The sequence below is a fragment of the Haliaeetus albicilla genome, chromosome 12 (genome assembly GCF_947461875.1).
Source record: "Haliaeetus albicilla chromosome 12, bHalAlb1.1, whole genome shotgun sequence".
NCBI lineage: Eukaryota > Metazoa > Chordata > Aves > Accipitriformes > Accipitridae > Haliaeetus > Haliaeetus albicilla.
In genome coordinates this window covers 2,488,801-2,508,600 of record NC_091494.1, presented here as the reverse complement: position 1 = coordinate 2,508,600, position 19,800 = coordinate 2,488,801, and positions in this window count along the sequence as shown.

The following is a 19,800-nucleotide window of genomic DNA, read 5'->3' as shown; positions in this document are numbered from 1 at the left end:
TGATAGTACCCATAACCCTCATCGGTACTCTGGGGTGGTACCAGTACCCCCACCCAGTACTACGGGGTACAACTGCTGTCCCTACTGCCGCGCGGGGTGAGACCCGCCCTTTCTATCTGACCCTCCGCGTTAGGCCCGGTGTCCCTACCCGACGTTCCGGGATAGAACCTGTTCCCCCAACAGTACTATCGGTTTGTACCGGAAACCTTTGTGATGCGCCGGAGTTCACCTGTTGTCCCTACGGGCGCGACCTGTTAGACCCGGCCTCCCTTCCTGAGCCCCCAGGGTAGGCCTGGTATCCCTACCTGGTGCACCTGCTTAAGCCTGGCGTCCCTTCCCGACGCTCCGGGGTAGTACCGGTACCCCCACTCGGTACTCCGTGGTAGTACCCGTAATCCTCATCGTTTCTCCGGGTTAGTACCCGTGCCCCCAGCACGTACTCCGGGGTAGTATCCGTAATCCTCATCGGTACTCCAGGGTGGTAGCTGTACCCGCAACCGGCGGTCCGGTGTAGTACCGGTACCACCACTCGGCACTCCGGGGTGGTACTAGTACCCCCACCCAGTACTACAGGGTACAACTGCTGTCCCTACGGGCGCGCGGGGTTAGACTCGCCCTTACTACCTGACCCTCTGCGTTAGGCCCGGTGTCCCTACCCTACGTTCAGGGACAGAACCTGTTCCACCAACAGTACTATGGGGTTGTACCGGAAACCTCTGTGATGCGCCAGAGTTCACCTCTTGTCCCTACGGGCGCGCCCTGTTAGACCCGGCCTCCCTTCCTGAGCCCCCAGGGTAGGCCTGGTATCCCTACCTGGTGCACCTGCTTAAGCCCGGCGTCCCTTCCCGACGCTCCGGGGTAGTACCGTTACCCCCACTCGGTACTCCGTCGTAGTAACCGTAATCCTCATCGGTACTCCGGGGTGGTACCAGTACTCCCACCAGGTACTGCGGGGTAGCACCCGTAACCCTCATCGGTACTCCGGGGTGGTACCAGTACCCGCAACCGGCGCTCCAGGGTAGTACCGGTACCACCACTCGGCACTCCGGGGTGGTACCAGTACCCCCACCCAGTACTACAGGGTACAACTGCTGTCCCTACTGCCGCGCGGGGTGAGACCCGCCCTTTCTATCTGACCCTTCGCGTTAGGCCCGGTGTCCCTCCCCGACGTTCCGAGATAGAACCTGTTCCCCCAACATTACTATGGGGTTGTACCGGAAACCTTTGTGATGCGCCGGAGTTCACCTGTTGTCCCTACGGGCGCGCCCTGTTAGACCCGGCCTCCCTTCCTGAGCCCCCAGGGTAGGCCTGGTATCCCTACCTGGTGCACCTGCTTAAGCCTGGCGTCCCTTCCCGACGCTCCGGGGTAGTACTGGTACCCCCATTCGGTACTCCGTGGCAGTACCCGTAATCCTCATCGGTACTCCGGGTTGGTACCAGTACCCCCACCCAGTACTACAGGGTACAACTGCTGTCCCTACGGGCGCGCGGGGTTACACCCGACCTTTCTATCTCACCCTCCGCTTTAGGCCCGGTGTCCCTACGCGACGTTCCGGGATAGAACCTGTTCCCCCAACAGTACTATGGGGTTGTAACGGAAGCCTTTGTGATGCGCCGGAGTTCACCTGTTGTCCCTACGGGCGCGCCCTGTTAGACCCGGCCTCCCTTCCTGAGCCCCCAGGGAAGGCCTGGTATCCCTACCTGGTGCACCTGCTTAAGCCTGGCGTCCCTTCCCGACGCTCCGGCGTAGTACCGGTACCCCCACCTGGTGCTCCTGGGTGGTACCTGTAACCCTCTACGGTATTCCGGGGTGGTACCACTACTCCCAACAGGTACTCCGGGGTAGTACCCATAAACCTCATCGGTACTCTGCGGTGGTACCAGTACCCCCACCCAGTACTACAGGGTACAACTGCTGTCCCTACTGCCGCGTGGGGTGAGACCCGCCCTTTCTATCTGACCCTCCGCGTTAGGCCCGGTGTCCCTACCCGATGTTCCGGGATAGAACCTGTTCCCCCAACAGTATTATGGGGTTGTACCGGAAACCTTTGTGATGCGCCGGAGTTCACCTGTTGTCCCTACGGGCGCGCCCTGTTAGACCCGGCCTCCCTTCCTGAGCCCCCAGGGTAGGCCTGGTATCCCTACCTGGTGCACCTGCTTAAGCCTGGCGTCCCTTCCCGACGCTCCGGGGTAGTACCGGTACCCCCACTCGGTACTCCGTGGTAGTACCTGTAATCCTCATCGGTGCTCCGGGTTAGTACCCGTACCCCCAGCAGGTACTCCGGGGTAGTATCCGTAATCCTCATCGGTACTCCAGGGTGGTACCAGTACCCGCAACCGGCGCTCCGGTGTAGTACCGGTACCACCACTCGGCACTCCGGGGTGGTACCAGTACCCCCACCCAGTACTACAGGGTACAACTGCTGTCCCTACGGGCGCGCGGGGTTAGACTCGCCCTTACTACCTGACCCTCTGCGTTAGGCCCGGTGTCCCTACCCAACGTTCAGGGACAGAACCTGTTCCCCCAACAGTACTATGGGGTTGTACCGGAAACCTCTGTGATGCGCCAGAGCTCACCTGTTGTCCCTACGGGCGCGCCCTTTAGACCCGGCCTCCCTTCCTGAGCCCCCAGGGTAGGCCTGGTATCCCTACCTGGTGCACCTGCTTAAGCCTGGCGTCCCTTCCCGACGCTCCGGGGTAGTACCGATACCACCACTCGGCACTACGGGGTGGTACCAGTACCACCGCCCAGTACTAATACAGGGTACAACTGCTGTCCCTACGGGTGCGCGGCGTTAGACTCGCCCTTAATACCTTACCCTCCGCGTTAGGCCCGGTGTCCCTACCCGATGTTCCGGCATAGAACCTGTTCCCCCAACAGTACTATGGGGTTGTACCGGAAACCTTTGTGATGCGCCAGAGTTCACCTGTTGTCCCTACGGGCGCGCCCTGTTAGACCCGTCCTCCCTTCCTGAGCCCCCAGGGCAGGCCTGGTATCCCTACCTTGTGCACCTGCTTAAGCCCGGCGTCCCTTCCCGACGCTCCGGGGTAGTACCGGTACCCCCACTCGGTACTCCGTCGTAGTAACCGTAATCCTCATCGGTACTCCGGGGTGGTACCAGTACTCCCACCAGGTACTGCGGGGTAGCACCCGTAACCCTCATCGGTACTCTGGGGTGGTACCAGTACCCGCAACCGGCGCTCCGGGGTAGTACCGGTACCACCACTCGGCATTCTGGGGTGGTACCAGTACCCCCACCCAGTACTACAGGGTACAACTGCTGTCCCTACTGCCGCGCGTGGTGAGACCCGCCCTTTCTATCTGACCCTCCGCGTTAGGCCCGGTGTCCCTCCCCGACGTTCCGGGATAGAACCTGTTCCCCCAACATTACTATGCGGATGTACCGGAAACCTTTGTGATGCGCCGGAGTTCACCTGTTGTCCCTACGGGCGCGCCCTGTTAGACCCGGCCTCCCTTCCTGAGCCCCCAGGGTAGGCCTGGTATCCCTACCTGGTGCACCTGCTTAAGCCTGGCGTCCCTTCCCGACGCTCTCGGGTAGTACCGGTACCCCCACTCGGTACTCCGTGGCGGTACCCGTAACCCTCATCGGTACTCCGGGGTGGTACCAGTACCCCCACTCACTACTACAGGGTACAACTGCTGTCCCTACGGGCGCGCGGGGTTACACCCGACCTTTCTATCTCACCCTCCGCGTTAGGCCCGGTGTCCCTACGCGACGTTCCGGGATAGAACCTGTTCCCCCAACAGTACTATGGGGTTGTAACGGAAGCCTTTGTGATGCGCCGGAGTTCACCTGTTGTCCCTACGGGCGCGCCCTGTTAGACCCGGCCTCCCTTCCTGAGCCCCCAGGGCAGGCCTGGTATCCCTATCTGGTGCACCTGCTTAAGCCTGGCGTCCGTTCCCGACGCTCCGGGGTAGTACCGGTACCCCCACTCGGTACTCCGTCGTAGTAACCGTAATCCTCATCGGTACTCCGGGGTGGTACCAGTACTCGCACCAGGTACTCCGGGGTAGTACCCGTAACCCTCATCGGTACTCCGGGGTGGTACCTGTGCATGCAACCGGCACTCCGGGGTAGTACCGGTACCACCACTCGGCGCTCCGGGGTGGTACCAGTACCCCCACCCAGTACTACAGGGTACAACTGCTGTCCCTACGGGCGCGCGAAGTTAGACTCGCCCTTACAACCTGACCCTCCGCTTTAGGCCCGGTGTCCCTCCCCGACGTTCCGGGATAGAACCTGTTCCCCCAACAGTACTACGAGGTTCTAACGGAAACCTTTGTGATGCGCCGGAGTTCACCTGTTGTCCCTACGGGCGCACCCTTTTAGACAAGGCCTCCCTTCCTGAGCCCCCAGGGTAGGCCTGGTATCCCTACCTGGTGCACCTGCTTAAGCCTGGCGTCCCTTCCCGACGCTCCGGGGTAGTACCGGTACCCCCACTCGGTACTCCGTGGTAGTACCCGTAATCCTCATCGGTACTCTGGGTTAGTACCCGTGCGCCCACCCGGTGCTCTGGGGTAGTACCCTTAACCCTCATTGGTACTCCGGGGTGGTACCGGTACCCACAACCGGAGCTCCGGGGTAGTACCGGTATCACCACTCGGCACTCCGGGGTAGTACCAGTACCCGCACCCACTACTACAGGGTACAATTGCTGTCCCTACTGCTGCGCGTGGTGAGACCCGCCCTTTCTATCTCACCCACCGCGTTAGGCCCGGTGTCCCTCCCCGACGTTCCGGGATAGAACCTGTTCCCCCAACAGTACTATGGGGTTGTAAGGGAAGCCTTTGTGATGCGCCGGAGTTCACCTGTTGTCCTTATGTGAGCGCCCTGTTAGACCCGGCCTCCCTTCCTGAGCCCCCAGGGCAGGCCTGGTATCCCTACCTGGTGCACCTGCTTAAGCCTGGCGTCCCTTCCCGACGCTCCGGGGTAGTACCGGTACCCCCACTCGGTACTCTGTCGTAGTAACCGTAATCCTCATCGGTGCTCTGGGGTGGTACCAGTACTCCCACCAGGTACTGCGGGGTAGCACCCGTAACCCTCATCGGTACTCCGGGGTGGTACCAGTACCCGCAACCGGCGCTCCGGGGTAGTACCGGTACCCCCACCTGGTGCTCCTGGGTGGTACCTGTAACCCTCTACGGTATTCCGGGGTGGTACTAGTACTCCCACCAGGTACTCCGGGGTAGTACCCATAGCCCTCATCGGTACTCCGGGGTGGTACCAGTACCCCCACCCAGTACTACAGGGTACAACTGCTGTCCCTACTGCTGCGCCGGGTGAGACCCGCCCTTTCTATCAGACCCTCCGCGTTAGGCCCGGTGTCCCTCCCCGACGTTCCGGGATAGAACCTGTTCCCCCAACAGTACTATCGGTTTGTACCGGAAACCTTTGTGATGCGCCGGAGTTCACCTGTTGTCCCTACGGGCGCGCCCTCTTAGACCCGGCCGCCCTTCCTGAGCCCCCAGGGTAGGCCTGGTATCCCTACCTGGTGCACCTGCTTAAGCCCGGCGTCCCTTCCCGACGCTCCGGGGTAGTACCGGTACCCCCACTCGGTACTCCGTGGCAGTACCCGTAATCCTCATCGGTACTCCGGGGTGGTACCAGTACCCCCACCCAGTACTACAGGGTACAACTGCTGTCCCTACGGGCGCGCGGGGTTACACACGACCTTTCTATCTCACCCTCCGCGTTAGGCCCGTTGTCCCTACGCGATGTTCCGGGATAGAACCTGTTCCCCCAACAGTACTATGGGGTTGTAACGGAAACCTTTGTGATGCGCCGGAGTTCACCTGTTGTCCCTACGGGCGCGCCCTGTTAGACCCGGCCTCCCTTCCTGAGCCCCCAGGGTAGGCCTGGTATCCCTACCTGGTGCACCTGCTTAAGCCTGGTGTCCCTTCCCGACGCTCCGGCGTAGTACCGGTACCCCCACCTGGTGCTCCTGGGTGGTACCTGTAACCCTCTGCGGTATTCCGGGATGGTACCACTACTCCCACCAGGTACTCCGGGATAGTACCCATAACCCTCATCGGTACTCTGGGGTGGTACCAGTACCCCCACCCAGTACTACGGGGTAGAACTGCTGTCCCTACTGCCGCGCGGGGTGAGACCCGCCCTTTCTATCTGACCCTCCGCGTTAGGCCCGGTGTCCCTACCCGACGTTCCGGGATAGAACCTGTTCCCCCAACAGTACTATCGGTTTGTACCGGAAACCTTTGTGATGCGCCGGAGTTCACCTGTTGTCCCTACGGGCGCGACTTGTTAGACCCGGCCTCCCTTCCTGAGCCCCCAGGGTAGGCCTGGTATCCCTACCTGGTGCACCTGCTTAAGCCTGGCGTCCCTTCCCGACGCTCCGGGGTAGTACCGGTACCCCCACTCGGTACTCCGTGGTAGTACCCGTAATCCTCATCGTTTCTCCGGGTTAGTACCCGTGCCCCCAGCACGTACTCCGGGGTAGTATCCGTAATCCTCATCGGTACTCCAGGGTGGTAGCTGTACCCGCAACCGGCGGTCCGGTGTAGTACCGGTACCACCACTCGGCACTCCGGGGTGGTACTAGTACCCCCACCCAGTACTACAGGGTACAACTGCTGTCCCTACGGGCGCGCGGGGTTAGACTCGCCCTTACTACCTGACCCTCTGCGTTAGGCCCGGTGTCCCTACCCAACGTTCAGGGACAGAACCTGTTCCACCAACAGTACTATGGGGTTGTACCGGAAACCTCTGTGATGCGCCAGAGTTCACCTCTTGTCCCTACGGGCGCGCCCTGTTAGACCCGGCCTCCCTTCCTGAGCCCCCAGGGTAGGCCTGGTATCCCTACCTGGTGCACCTGCTTAAGCCCGGCGTCCCTTCCCGACGCTCCGGGGTAGTACCGTTACCCCCACTCGGTACTCCGTCGTAGTAACCGTAATCCTCATCGGTACTCCGGGGTGGTACCAGTACTCCCACCAGGTACTGCGGGGTAGCACCCGTAACCCTCATCGGTACTCCGGGGTGGTACCAGTACCCGCAACCGGCGCTCCAGGGTAGTACCGGTACCACCACTCGGCATTCTGGGGTGGTACCAGTACCCCCACCCAGTACTACAGGGTACAACTGCTGTCCCTACTGCCGCGCGGGGTGAGACCCGCCCTTTCTATCTGACCCTTCGCGTTAGGCCCGGTGTCCCTCCCCGACGTTCCGAAATAGAACCTGTTCCCCCAACATTACTATGGGGTTGTACCGGAAACCTTTGTGATGCGCCGGAGTTCACCTGTTGTCCCTACGGGCGCGCCCTGTTAGACCCGGCCTCCCTTCCTGAGCCCCCAGGGTAGGCCTGGTATCCCTACCTGGTGCACCTGCTTAAGCCTGGCGTCCCTTCCCGACGCTCCGGGGTAGTACCGGTACCCCCATTCGGTACTCCGTGGCAGTACCCGTAATCCTCATCGGTACTCCGGGTTGGTACCAGTACCCCCACCCAGTACTACAGGGTACAACTGCTGTCCCTACGGGCGCGCGGGGTTACACCCGACCTTTCTATCTCACCCTCCGCTTTAGGCCCGGTGTCCCTACGCGACGTTCCGGGATAGAACCTGTTCCCCCAACAGTACTATGGGGTTGTAACGGAAGCCTTTGTGATGCGCCGGAGTTCACCTGTTGTCCCTACGGGCGCGCCCTGTTAGACCCGGCCTCCCTTCCTGAGCCCCCAGGGAAGGCCTGGTATCCCTACCTGGTGCACCTGCTTAAGCCTGGCGTCCCTTCCCGACGCTCCGGCGTAGTACCGGTACCCCCACCTGGTGCTCCTGGGTGGTACCTGTAACCCTCTACGGTATTCCGGGGTGGTACCACTACTCCCAACAGGTACTCCGGGGTAGTACCCATAAACCTCATCGGTACTCTGCGGTGGTACCAGTACCCCCACCCAGTACTACAGGGTACAACTGCTGTCCCTACTGCCGCGCGGGGTGAGACCCGCCCTTTCTATCTGACCCTCCGCGTTAGGCCCGGTGTCCCTACCCGATGTTCCGGGATAGAACCTGTTCCCCCAACAGTATTATGGGGTTGTACCGGAAACCTTTGTGATGCGCCGGAGTTCACCTGTTGTCCCTACGGGCGCGCCCTGTTAGACCCGGCCTCCCTTCCTGAGCCCCCAGGGTAGGCCTGGTATCCCTACCTGGTGCACCTGCTTAAGCCTGGCGTCCCTTCCCGACGCTCCGGGGTAGTACCGGTACCCCCACTCGGTACTCCGTGGTAGTACCTGTAATCCTCATCGGTGCTCCGGGTTAGTACCCGTACCCCCAGCAGGTACTCCGGGGTAGTATCCGTAATCCTCATCGGTACTCCAGGGTGGTACCAGTACCCGCAACCGGCGCTCCGGTGTAGTACCGGTACCACCACTCGGCACTCCGGGGTGGTACCAGTACCCCCACCCAGTACTACAGGGTACAACTGCTGTCCCTACGGGCGCGCGGGGTTAGACTCGCCCTTACTACCTGACCCTCTGCGTTAGGCCCGGTGTCCCTACCCAACGTTCAGGGACAGAACCTGTTCCCCCAACAGTACTATGGGGTTGTACCGGAAACCTCTGTGATGCGCCAGAGCTCACCTGTTGTCCCTACGGGCGCGCCCTTTAGACCCGGCCTCCCTTCCTGAGCCCCCAGGGTAGGCCTGGTATCCCTACCTGGTGCACCTGCTTAAGCCTGGCGTCCCTTCCCGACGCTCCGGGGTAGTACCGATACCACCACTCGGCACTACGGGGTGGTACCAGTACCACCGCCCAGTACTAATACAGGGTACAACTGCTGTCCCTACGGGTGCGCGGCGTTAGACTCGCCCTTAATACCTTACCCTCCGCGTTAGGCCCGGTGTCCCTACCCGATGTTCCGGCATAGAACCTGTTCCCCCAACAGTACTATGGGGTTGTACCGGAAACCTTTGTGATGCGCCAGAGTTCACCTGTTGTCCCTACGGGCGCGCCCTGTTAGACCCGTCCTCCCTTCCTGAGCCCCCAGGGCAGGCCTGGTATCCCTACCTTGTGCACCTGCTTAAGCCCGGCGTCCCTTCCCGACGCTCCGGGGTAGTACCGGTACCCCCACTCGGTACTCCGTCGTAGTAACCGTAATCCTCATCGGTACTCCGGGGTGGTACCAGTACTCCCACCAGGTACTGCGGGGTAGCACCCGTAACCCTCATCGGTACTCTGGGGTGGTACCAGTACCCGCAACCGGCGCTCCGTGGTAGTACCGGTACCACCACTCGGCATTCTGGGGTGGTACCAGTACCCCCACCCAGTACTACAGGGTACAACTGCTGTCCCTACTGCCGCGCGTGGTGAGACCCGCCCTTTCTATCTGACCCTCCGCGTTAGGCCCGGTGTCCCTCCCCGACGTTCCGGGATAGAACCTGTTCCCCCAACATTACTATGCGGTTGTACCGGAAACCTTTGTGATGCGCCGGAGTTCACCTGTTGTCCCTACGGGCGCGCCCTGTTAGACCCGGCCTCCCTTCCTGAGCCCCCAGGGTAGGCCTGGTATCCCTACCTGGTGCACCTGCTTAAGCCTGGCGTCCCTTCCCGACGCTCTCGGGTAGTACCGGTACCCCCACTCGGTACTCCGTGGCGGTACCCGTAACCCTCATCGGTACTCCGGGGTGGTACCAGTACCCCCACTCACTACTACAGGGTACAACTGCTGTCCCTACGGGCGCGCGGGGTTACACCCGACCTTTCTATCTCACCCTCCGCGTTAGGCCCGGTGTCCCTACGCGACGTTCCGGGATAGAACCTGTTCCCCCAACAGTACTATGGGGTTGTAACGGAAGCCTTTGTGATGCGCCGGAGTTCACCTGTTGTCCCTACGGGCGCGCCCTGTTAGACCCGGCCTCCCTTCCTGAGCCCCCAGGGCAGGCCTGGTATCCCTATCTGGTGCACCTGCTTAAGCCTGGCGTCCGTTCCCGACGCTCCGGGGTAGTACCGGTACCCCCACTCGGTACTCCGTCGTAGTAACCGTAATCCTCATCGGTACTCCGGGGTGGTACCAGTACTCGCACCAGGTACTCCGGGGTAGTACCCGTAACCCTCATCGGTACTCCGGGGTGGTACCTGTGCATGCAACCGGCACTCCGGGGTAGTACCGGTACCACCACTCGGCGCTCCGGGGTGGTACCAGTACCCCCACCCAGTACTACAGGGTACAACTGCTGTCCCTACGGGCGCGCGAAGTTAGACTCGCCCTTACAACCTGACCCTCCGCTTTAGGCCCGGTGTCCCTCCCCGACGTTCCGGGATAGAACCTGTTCCCCCAACAGTACTACGAGGTTCTACCGGAAACCTTTGTGATGCGCCGGAGTTCACCTGTTGTCCCTACGGGCGCACCCTTTTAGACAAGGCCTCCCTTCCTGAGCCCCCAGGGTAGGCCTGGTATCCCTACCTGGTGCACCTGCTTAAGCCTGGCGTCCCTTCCCGACGCTCCGGGGTAGTACCGGTACCCCCACTCGGTACTCCGTGGTAGTACCCGTAATCCTCATCGGTACTCTGGGTTAGTACCCGTGCGCCCACCCGGTGCTCTGGGGTAGTACCCTTAACCCTCATTGGTACTCCGGGGTGGTACCGGTACCCACAACCGGAGCTCCGGGGTAGTACCGGTATCACCACTCGGCACTCCGGGGTAGTACCAGTACCCGCACCCACTACTACAGGGTACAATTGCTGTCCCTACTGCTGCGCGTGGTGAGACCCGCCCTTTCTATCTCACCCACCGCGTTAGGCCCGGTGTCCCTCCCCGACGTTCCGGGATAGAACCTGTTCCCCCAACAGTACTATGGGGTTGTAAGGGAAGCCTTTGTGATGCGCCGGAGTTCACCTGTTGTCCTTATGTGAGCGCCCTGTTAGACCCGGCCTCCCTTCCTGAGCCCCCAGGGCAGGCCTGGTATCCCTACCTGGTGCACCTGCTTAAGCCTGGCGTCCCTTCCCGACGCTCCGGGGTAGTACCGGTACCCCCACTCGGTACTCTGTCGTAGTAACCGTAATCCTCATCGGTGCTCTGGGGTGGTACCAGTACTCCCACCAGGTACTGCGGGGTAGCACCCGTAACCCTCATCGGTACTCCGGGGTGGTACCAGTACCCGCAACCGGCGCTCCGGGGTAGTACCGGTACCCCCACCTGGTGCTCCTGGGTGGTACCTGTAACCCTCTACGGTATTCCGGGGTGGTACTAGTACTCCCACCAGGTACTCCGGGGTAGTACCCATAGCCCTCATCGGTACTCTGGGGTGGTACCAGTACCCCCACCCAGTACTACAGGGTACAACTGCTGTCCCTACTGCTGCGCCGGGTGAGACCCGCCCTTTCTATCAGACCCTCCGCGTTAGGCCCGGTGTCCCTCCCCGACGTTCCGGGATAGAACCTGTTCCCCCAACAGTACTATCGGTTTGTACCGGAAACCTTTGTGATGCGCCGGAGTTCACCTGTTGTCCCTACGGGCGCGCCCTCTTAGACCCGGCCGCCCTTCCTGAGCCCCCAGGGTAGGCCTGGTATCCCTACCTGGTGCACCTGCTTCAGCCTGGCGTCCCTTCCCAACGCTCCGGGGTAGTACCGGTACCCCCACCTGGTGTTCCTGGGTGGTACCTGTAACCCTCTACGGTACTCCGGGGTGGTACCAGTACTCCCACCAGGTACTGCGGGGTAGTACCCGAAACCCTCATCGGTACTCCGGGGTGGTACCAGTACTCCCACCAGGTACTCCGGGGTAGCACCCGTAACCCTCATCGGTACTCCGGGGTGGTACCAGTACCCACAACCGGCGCTCCGTGGGAGTACCGGTACCACGACTCGGCACTCCAGGGTGGTACTAGTACCCCCACCCAGTACTACAGGGTACAACTGCTGTCCCTACGGGCGCGCGGGGTTAGACTCGCCCTTACTACCTGACCCTCTGCATTAGGCCCGGTGTCCCTCCCCGACGTTCCGGGATAGAACCTGTTCCGCCAACAGTACTATGGGGTTGTAACGGAAGCCTTTGTGATGCGCCGGAGTTCACCTGTTGCCCCTACGGGCGCGCCCTGTTAGACCCGGCCTCCCTTCCTGAGCCCACAGGGTAGGCCTGGTATCCCTACCTGGTGCACCTGCTTAAGCCTGGCATCCCTTCCCGATGCTCTGGGGTAGTACCGGTACCCCCACTGGGTACTCCGTCGTAGTACCCGCAATCCTCATCGGTACTCCGGGTTAGTACACGTACCCCCACCCGGTGCTCTGGTTTAGTACCCTTAACCCTCATTGCTACTCCGGGGTGGTACCGGTACCCGCAACCGGCGCTCCGGGGTAGTACCGGTACCACCACTCGGCACTCTGGGGTGGTACCAGTACCCCCACCCAGTACTACAGGTTACAACTGCTGTCCGTACGGGCGCGCGGGGTTAGACTCGCCCTGACTACCTGACCCTCTGCATTAGGCCCGGTGTCCCTACCCGACGTTCCGGGATAGAACCTGTTCCCCCAACAGTACTATGGGGTTGTACCGGAAACCTTTGTGATGCGCCAGAGTTCACCTGTTGTCCCTACGGGCGCGCCCTGTTAGACCCGTCCTCCCTTCCTGAGCCCCCAGGGCAGGCCTGGTATCCCTACCTGGTGCACCTGCTTAAGCCCGGCGTCCCTTCCCGACGCTCCGGGGTAGTACCGTTACCCCCACTCGGTACTCCGTCGTAGTAACCGTAATCCTCATCGGTACTCCGGGGTGGTACCAGTACTCCCACCAGGTACTGCGGGGTAGCACCCGTAACCCTCATCGGTACTCCGGGGTGGTACCAGTACCCGCAACCGGCGCTCCAGGGTAGTACCGGTACCACCACTCGGCATTTTGGGGTGGTACCAGTACCCCCACCCAGTACTACAGGGTACAACTGCTGTCCCTACTGCCGCGCGGGGTGAGACCCGCCCTTTCTATCTGACCCTTCGCGTTAGGCCCGGTGTCCCTCCCCGACGTTCCGAGATAGAACCTGTTCCCCCAACATTACTATGGGGTTGTACCGGAAACCTTTGTGATGCGCCGGAGTTCACCTGTTGTCCCTACGGGCGCGCCCTGTTAGACCCGGCCTCCCTTCCTGAGCCCCCAGGGTAGGCCTGGTATCCCTACCTGGTGCACCTGCTTAAGCCTGGCGTCCCTTCCCGACGCTCCGGGGTAGTACCGGTACCCCCATTCGGTACTCCGTGGCAGTACCCGTAATCCTCATCGGTACTCCGGGTTGGTACCAGTACCCCCACCCAGTACTACAGGGTACAACTGCTGTCCCTACGGGCGCGCGGGGTTACACCCGACCTTTCTATCTCACCCTCCGCTTTAGGCCCGGTGTCCCTCCCCGACGTTCCGGGATAGAACCTGTTCCCCCAACAGTACTATGGGGTTGTAACGGAAGCCTTTGTGATGCGCCGGAGTTCACCTGTTGTCCCTACGGGCGCGCCCTGTTAGACCCGGCCTCCCTTCCTGAGCCCCCAGGGTAGGCCTGGTATCCCTACCTGGTGCACCTGCTTAAGCCTGGCGTCCCTTCCCGACGCTCCGGCGTAGTACCGGTACCCCCACCTGGTGCTCCTGGGTGGTACCTGTAACCCTCTACGGTATTCCGGGGTGGTACCACTACTCCCAACAGGTACTCCGGGGTAGTACCCATAAACCTCATCGGTACTCTGCGGTGGTACCAGTACCCCCACCCAGTACTACAGGGTACAACTGCTGTCCCTACTGCCGCGCGGGGTGAGACCCGCCCTTTCTATCTGACCCTCCGCGTTAGGCCCGGTGTCCCTACCCGATGTTCCGGGATAGAACCTGTTCCCCCAACAGTATTATGGGGTTGTACCGGAAACCTTTGTGATGCGCCAGAGTTCACCTGTTGTCCCTACGGGCGCGCCCTGTTAGACCCGGCCTCCCTTCCTGAGCCCCCAGGGTAGGCCTGGTATCCCTACCTGGTGCACCTGCTTAAGCCTGGCGTCCCTTCCCGACGCTCCGGGGTAGTACCGGTACCCCCACTCGGTACTCCGTGGTAGTACCTGTAATCCTCATCGGTGCTCCGGGTTAGTACCCGTACCCCCAGCAGGTACTCCGGGGTAGTATCCGTAATCCTCATCGGTACTCCAGGGTGGTACCAGTACCCGCAACCGGCGCTCCGGTGTAGTACCGGTACCACCACTCGGCACTCCGGGGTGGTACCAGTACCCCCACCCAGTACTACAGGGTACAACTGCTGTCCCTACGGGCGCGCGGGGTTAGACTCGCCCTTACTACCTGACCCTCTGCGTTAGGCCCGGTGTCCCTACCCAACGTTCAGGGACAGAACCTGTTCCCCCAACAGTACTATGGGGTTGTACCGGAAACCTCTGTGATGCGCCAGAGCTCACCTGTTGTCCCTACGGGCGCGCCCTTTAGACCCGGCCTCCCTTCCTGAGCCCCCAGGGTAGGCCTGGTATCCCTACCTGGTGCACCTGCTTAAGCCTGGCGTCCCTTCCCGACGCTCCGGGGTAGTACCGATACCACCACTCGGCACTACGGGGTGGTACCAGTACCACAGCCCAGTACTAATACAGGGTACAACTGCTGTCCCTACGGGTGCGCGGCGTTAGACTCGCCCTTAATACCTTACCCTCCGCGTTAGGCCCGGTGTCCCTACCCGATGTTCCGGCATAGAACCTGTTCCCCCAACAGTACTATGGGGTTGTACCGGAAACCTTTGTGATGCGCCAGAGTTCACCTGTTGTCCCTACGGGCGCGCCCTGTTAGACCCGTCCTCCCTTCCTGAGCCCCCAGGGCAGGCCTGGTATCCCTACCTTGTGCACGTGCTTAAGCCCGGCGTCCCTTCCCGACGCTCCGGGGTAGTACCGGTACCCCCACTCGGTACTCCGTCGTAGTAACCGTAATCCTCATCGGTACTCCTGGGTGGTACCAGTACTCCCACCAGGTACTGCGGGGTAGCACCCGTAACCCTCATCGGTACTCTGGGGTGGTACCAGTACCCGCAACCGGCGCTCCGGGGTAGTACCGGTACCACCACTCGGCACTCTGGGGTGGTACCAGTACCCCCACCCAGTACTACAGGGTACAACTGCTGTCCCTACTGCCGCGCGTGGTGAGACCCGCCCTTTCTATCTGACCCTCCGCGTTAGGCCCGGTGTCCCTCCCCGACGTTCCGGGATAGAACCTGTTCCCCCAACATTACTATGCGGTTGTACCGGAAACCTTTGTGATGCGCCGGAGTTCACCTGTTGTCCCTACGGGCGCGCCCTGTTAGACCCGGCCTCCCTTCCTGAGCCCCCAGGGTAGGCCTGGTATCCCTACCTGGTGCACCTGCTTAAGCCTGGCGTCCCTTCCCGACGCTCTCGGGTAGTACCGGTACCCCCACTCGGTACTCCGTGGCGGTACCCGTAACCCTCATCGGTACTCCGGGGTGGTACCAGTACCCCCACTCACTACTACAGGGTACAACTGCTGTCCCTACGGGCGCGCGGGGTTACACCCGACCTTTCTATCTCACCCTCCGCGTTAGGCCCGGTGTCCCTACGTGACGTTCCGGGATAGAACCTGTTCCCCCAACAGTACTATGGGGTTGTAACGGAAGCCTTTGTGATGCGCCGGAGTTCACCTGTTGTCCCTACGGGCGCGCCCTGTTAGACCCGGCCTCCCTTCCTGAGCCCCCAGGGCAGGCCTGGTATCCCTATCTGGTGCACCTGCTTAAGCCTGGCGTCCGTTCCCGACGCTCCGGGGTAGTACCGGTACCCCCACTCGGTACTCCGTGGTAGTACCCGTAATCCTCATCGGTACTCCGGGGTGGTACCAGTACTCGCACCAGGTACTCCGGGGTAGTACCCGTAACCCTCATCGGTACTCCGGGGTGGTACCTGTGCATGCAACCGGCACTCCGGGGTAGTACCGGTACCACCACTCGGCGCTCCGGGGTGGTACCAGTACCCCCACCCAGTACTACAGGGTACAACTGCTGTCCCTACGGGCGCGCGAAGTTAGACTCGCCCTTACAACCTGACCCTCCGCTTTAGGCCCGGTGTCCCTCCCCGACGTTCCGGGATAGAACCTGTTCCCCCAACAGTACTACGAGGTTCTACCGGAAACCTTTGTGATGCGCCGGAGTTCACCTGTTGTCCCTACGGGCGCACCCTTTTAGACAAGGCCTCCCTTCCTGAGCCCCCAGGGTAGGCCTGGTATCCCTACCTGGTGCACCTGCTTAAGCCTGGCGTCCCTTCCCGACGCTCCGGGGTAGTACCGGTACCCCCACTCGGTACTCCGTGGTAGTACCCGTAATCCTCATCGGTACTCTGGGTTAGTACCCGTGCGCCCACCCGGTGCTCTGGGGTAGTACCCTTAACCCTCATTGGTACTCCGGGGTGGTACCGGTACCCACAACCGGAGCTCCGGGGTAGTACCGGTATCACCACTCGGCACTCCGGGGTAGTACCAGTACCCGCACCCACTACTACAGGGTACAATTGCTGTCCCTACTGCTGCGCGTGGTGAGACCCGCCCTTTCTATCTCACCCACCGCGTTAGGCCCGGTGTCCCTCCCCGACGTTCCGGGATAGAACCTGTTCCCCCAACAGTACTATGGGGTTGTAAGGGAAGCCTTTGTGATGCGCCGGAGTTCACCTGTTGTCCTTATGTGAGCGCCCTGTTAGACCCGGCCTCCCTTCCTGAGCCCCCAGGGCAGGCCTGGTATCCCTACCTGGTGCACCTGCTTAAGCCTGGCGTCCCTTCCCGACGCTCCGGGGTAGTACCGGTACCCCCACTCGGTACTCTGTCGTAGTAACCGTAATCCTCATCGGTGCTCTGGGGTGGTACCAGTACTCCCACCAGGTACTGCGGGGTAGCACCCGTAACCCTCATCGGTACTCCGGGGTGGTACCAGTACCCGCAACCGGCGCTCCGGGGTAGTACCGGTACCCCCACCTGGTGCTCCTGGGTGGTACCTGTAACCCTCTACGGTATTCCGGGGTGGTACTAGTACTCCCACCAGGTACTCCGGGGTAGTACCCATAGCCCTCATCGGTACTCTGGGGTGGTACCAGTACCCCCACCCAGTACTACAGGGTACAACTGCTGTCCCTACTGCTGCGCCGGGTGAGACCCGCCCTTTCTATCAGACCCTCCGCGTTAGGCCCGGTGTCCCTCCCCGACGTTCCGGGATAGAACCTGTTCCCCCAACAGTACTATCGGTTTGTACCGGAAACCTTTGTGATGCGCCGGAGTTCACCTGTTGTCCCTACGGGCGCGCCCTCTTAGACCCGGCCGCCCTTCCTGAGCCCCCAGGGTAGGCCTGGTATCCCTACCTGGTGCACCTGCTTCAGCCTGGCGTCCCTTCCCAACGCTCCGGGGTAGTACCGGTACCCCCACCTGGTGTTCCTGGGTGGTACCTGTAACCCTCTACGGTACTCCGGGGTGGTACCAGTACTCCCACCAGGTACTGCGGGGTAGTACCCGAAACCCTCATCGGTACTCCGGGGTGGTACCAGTACTCCCACCAGGTACTCCGGGGTAGCACCCGTAACCCTCATCGGTACTCCGGGGTGGTACCAGTACCCACAACCGGCGCTCCGTGGGAGTACCGGTACCACGACTCGGCACTCCAGGGTGGTACTAGTACCCCCACCCAGTACTACAGGGTACAACTGCTGTCCCTACGGGCGCGCGGGGTTAGACTCGCCCTTACTACCTGACCCTCTGCATTAGGCCCGGTGTCCCTCCCCGACGTTCCGGGATAGAACCTGTTCCGCCAACAGTACTATGGGGTTGTAACGGAAGCCTTTGTGATGCGCCGGAGTTCACCTGTTGCCCCTACGGGCGCGCCCTGTTAGACCCGGCCTCCCTTCCTGAGCCCACAGGGTAGGCCTGGTATCCCTACCTGGTGCACCTGCTTAAGCCTGGCATCCCTTCCCGATGCTCTGGGGTAGTACCGGTACCCCCACTGGGTACTCCGTCGTAGTACCCGCAATCCTCATCGGTACTCCGGGTTAGTACACGTACCCCCACCCGGTGCTCTGGTTTAGTACCCTTAACCCTCATTGCTACTCCGGGGTGGTACCGGTACCCGCAACCGGCGCTCCGGGGTAGTACCGGTACCACCACTCGGCACTCTGGGGTGGTACCAGTACCCCCACCCAGTACTACAGGTTACAACTGCTGTCCCTACGGGCGCGCGGGGTTAGACTCGCCCTGACTACCTGACCCTCTGCATTAGGCCCGGTGTCCCTACCCGACGTTCCGGGATAGAACCTGTTCCCCCAACAGTGCTACGAGGTTGTACCGGAAACCTTTGTGATGCGCCGGAGTTCACCTGTTGTACCTACGGGCGTGCCCTTTTAGACCAGGCCTCCCTTCCTGACCCCCCAGGGTAGGCCTGGTATCCCTACCTGGTGCACCTGCTTCAGCCTGGCGTCCCTTCCCGACGCTCCGGGGTAGTACCGGTACCCCCACTCGGTATACCTGGGTGGCACCTGTAACCCTCTACGGTACTCTGGGGTGGTACCAGTACTCCCACCAGGTACTCCGGGTACTACCCGTAACCCTCATCGGTACTCCGGGGTGGTACCAGTACCCCCACCCAGTACTACAGGGTACAACTGCTGTCCCTACGGGTGCGCAGCGTTAGACTCGCCCTTACTACCTGACCCTCCGCGTTAGGCCCGGTGTCCCTACCCGACGTTCCGGGATAGAACCTGTTCCCCCAACAGTACTATGGGGTTGTAACGGAAGCCTTTCTGATGCGCCGGAGTTCACCTCTTGTCCCTATGGGCGCCCCCTGTTAGACCCGGCCTCCCTTCCTGAGCCCCCAGGGTAGGCCTGGTATCCCTACCTGGTGCACCTGCTTAAGCCTGGCGTCCCTTCCCGACGCTCCGGCGTAGTACCGGTACCCCCACCTGGTGCTCCTGGGTGGCACCTGTAACCCTCTACGGTACTCTGGGGTGGTACCAGTACTCCCACCAGGTACTCCGGGTACTACCCGTAACCCTCATCGGTACTCCGGGGTGGTACCAGTACCCCCACCCAGTACTACAGGGTACAACTGCTGTCCCTACTGCCGCGCGGGGTGAGACCCGCCCTTTCTATCTGACCCTCTGCATTAGGCCCGGTGTCCCTACCCGACGTTCCGGGATAGAACCTGTTCCCCCAACAGTATTATGGGGTTGTACCGGAAACCTTTGTGATGCGCCGGAGTTCACCTGTTGTCCCTACGGGCGCGCCCTGTTAGGCCCGGCCTCCCTTCCTGAGCCCCCAGGGTAGGCCTGGTATCCCTACCTCGTGCACCTGCTTAAGCCTGGCGTCCCTTCCCGACGCTCCGGGGTAGTACCGGTACCCCCACTCGGTACTCCGTGGTAGTACCAGCAATCCTCATCGGTACTCCGGGGTGGGACCAGTACTCCCACCAGGTACTGCGGGGTAGTACCCGAAACCCTCATCGGTACTCCGGGGTGGTACCTGTGCACGCAACCGGCGCTCCGGGGTAGTACCGATACCACCACTCGGCACTACGGGGTGGTACCAGTACCCCCACCCAGTACTAATACAGGGTACAACTGCTGTCCCTACGGGTGCGCGGCGTTAGACTCGCCCTTACAACCTGACCCTCCGCTTTAGGCCCGGTGTCCCTCCCCGACGTTCCGGGATAGAACCTGTTCCCCCAACAGTACTACGAGGTTCTACCGGAAACCTTTGTGATGCGCCGGAGTTCACCTGTTGTCCCTACGGGCGCACCCTTTTAGACAAGGCCTCCCTTCCTGAGCCCCCAGGGTAGGCCTGGTATCCCTACCTGG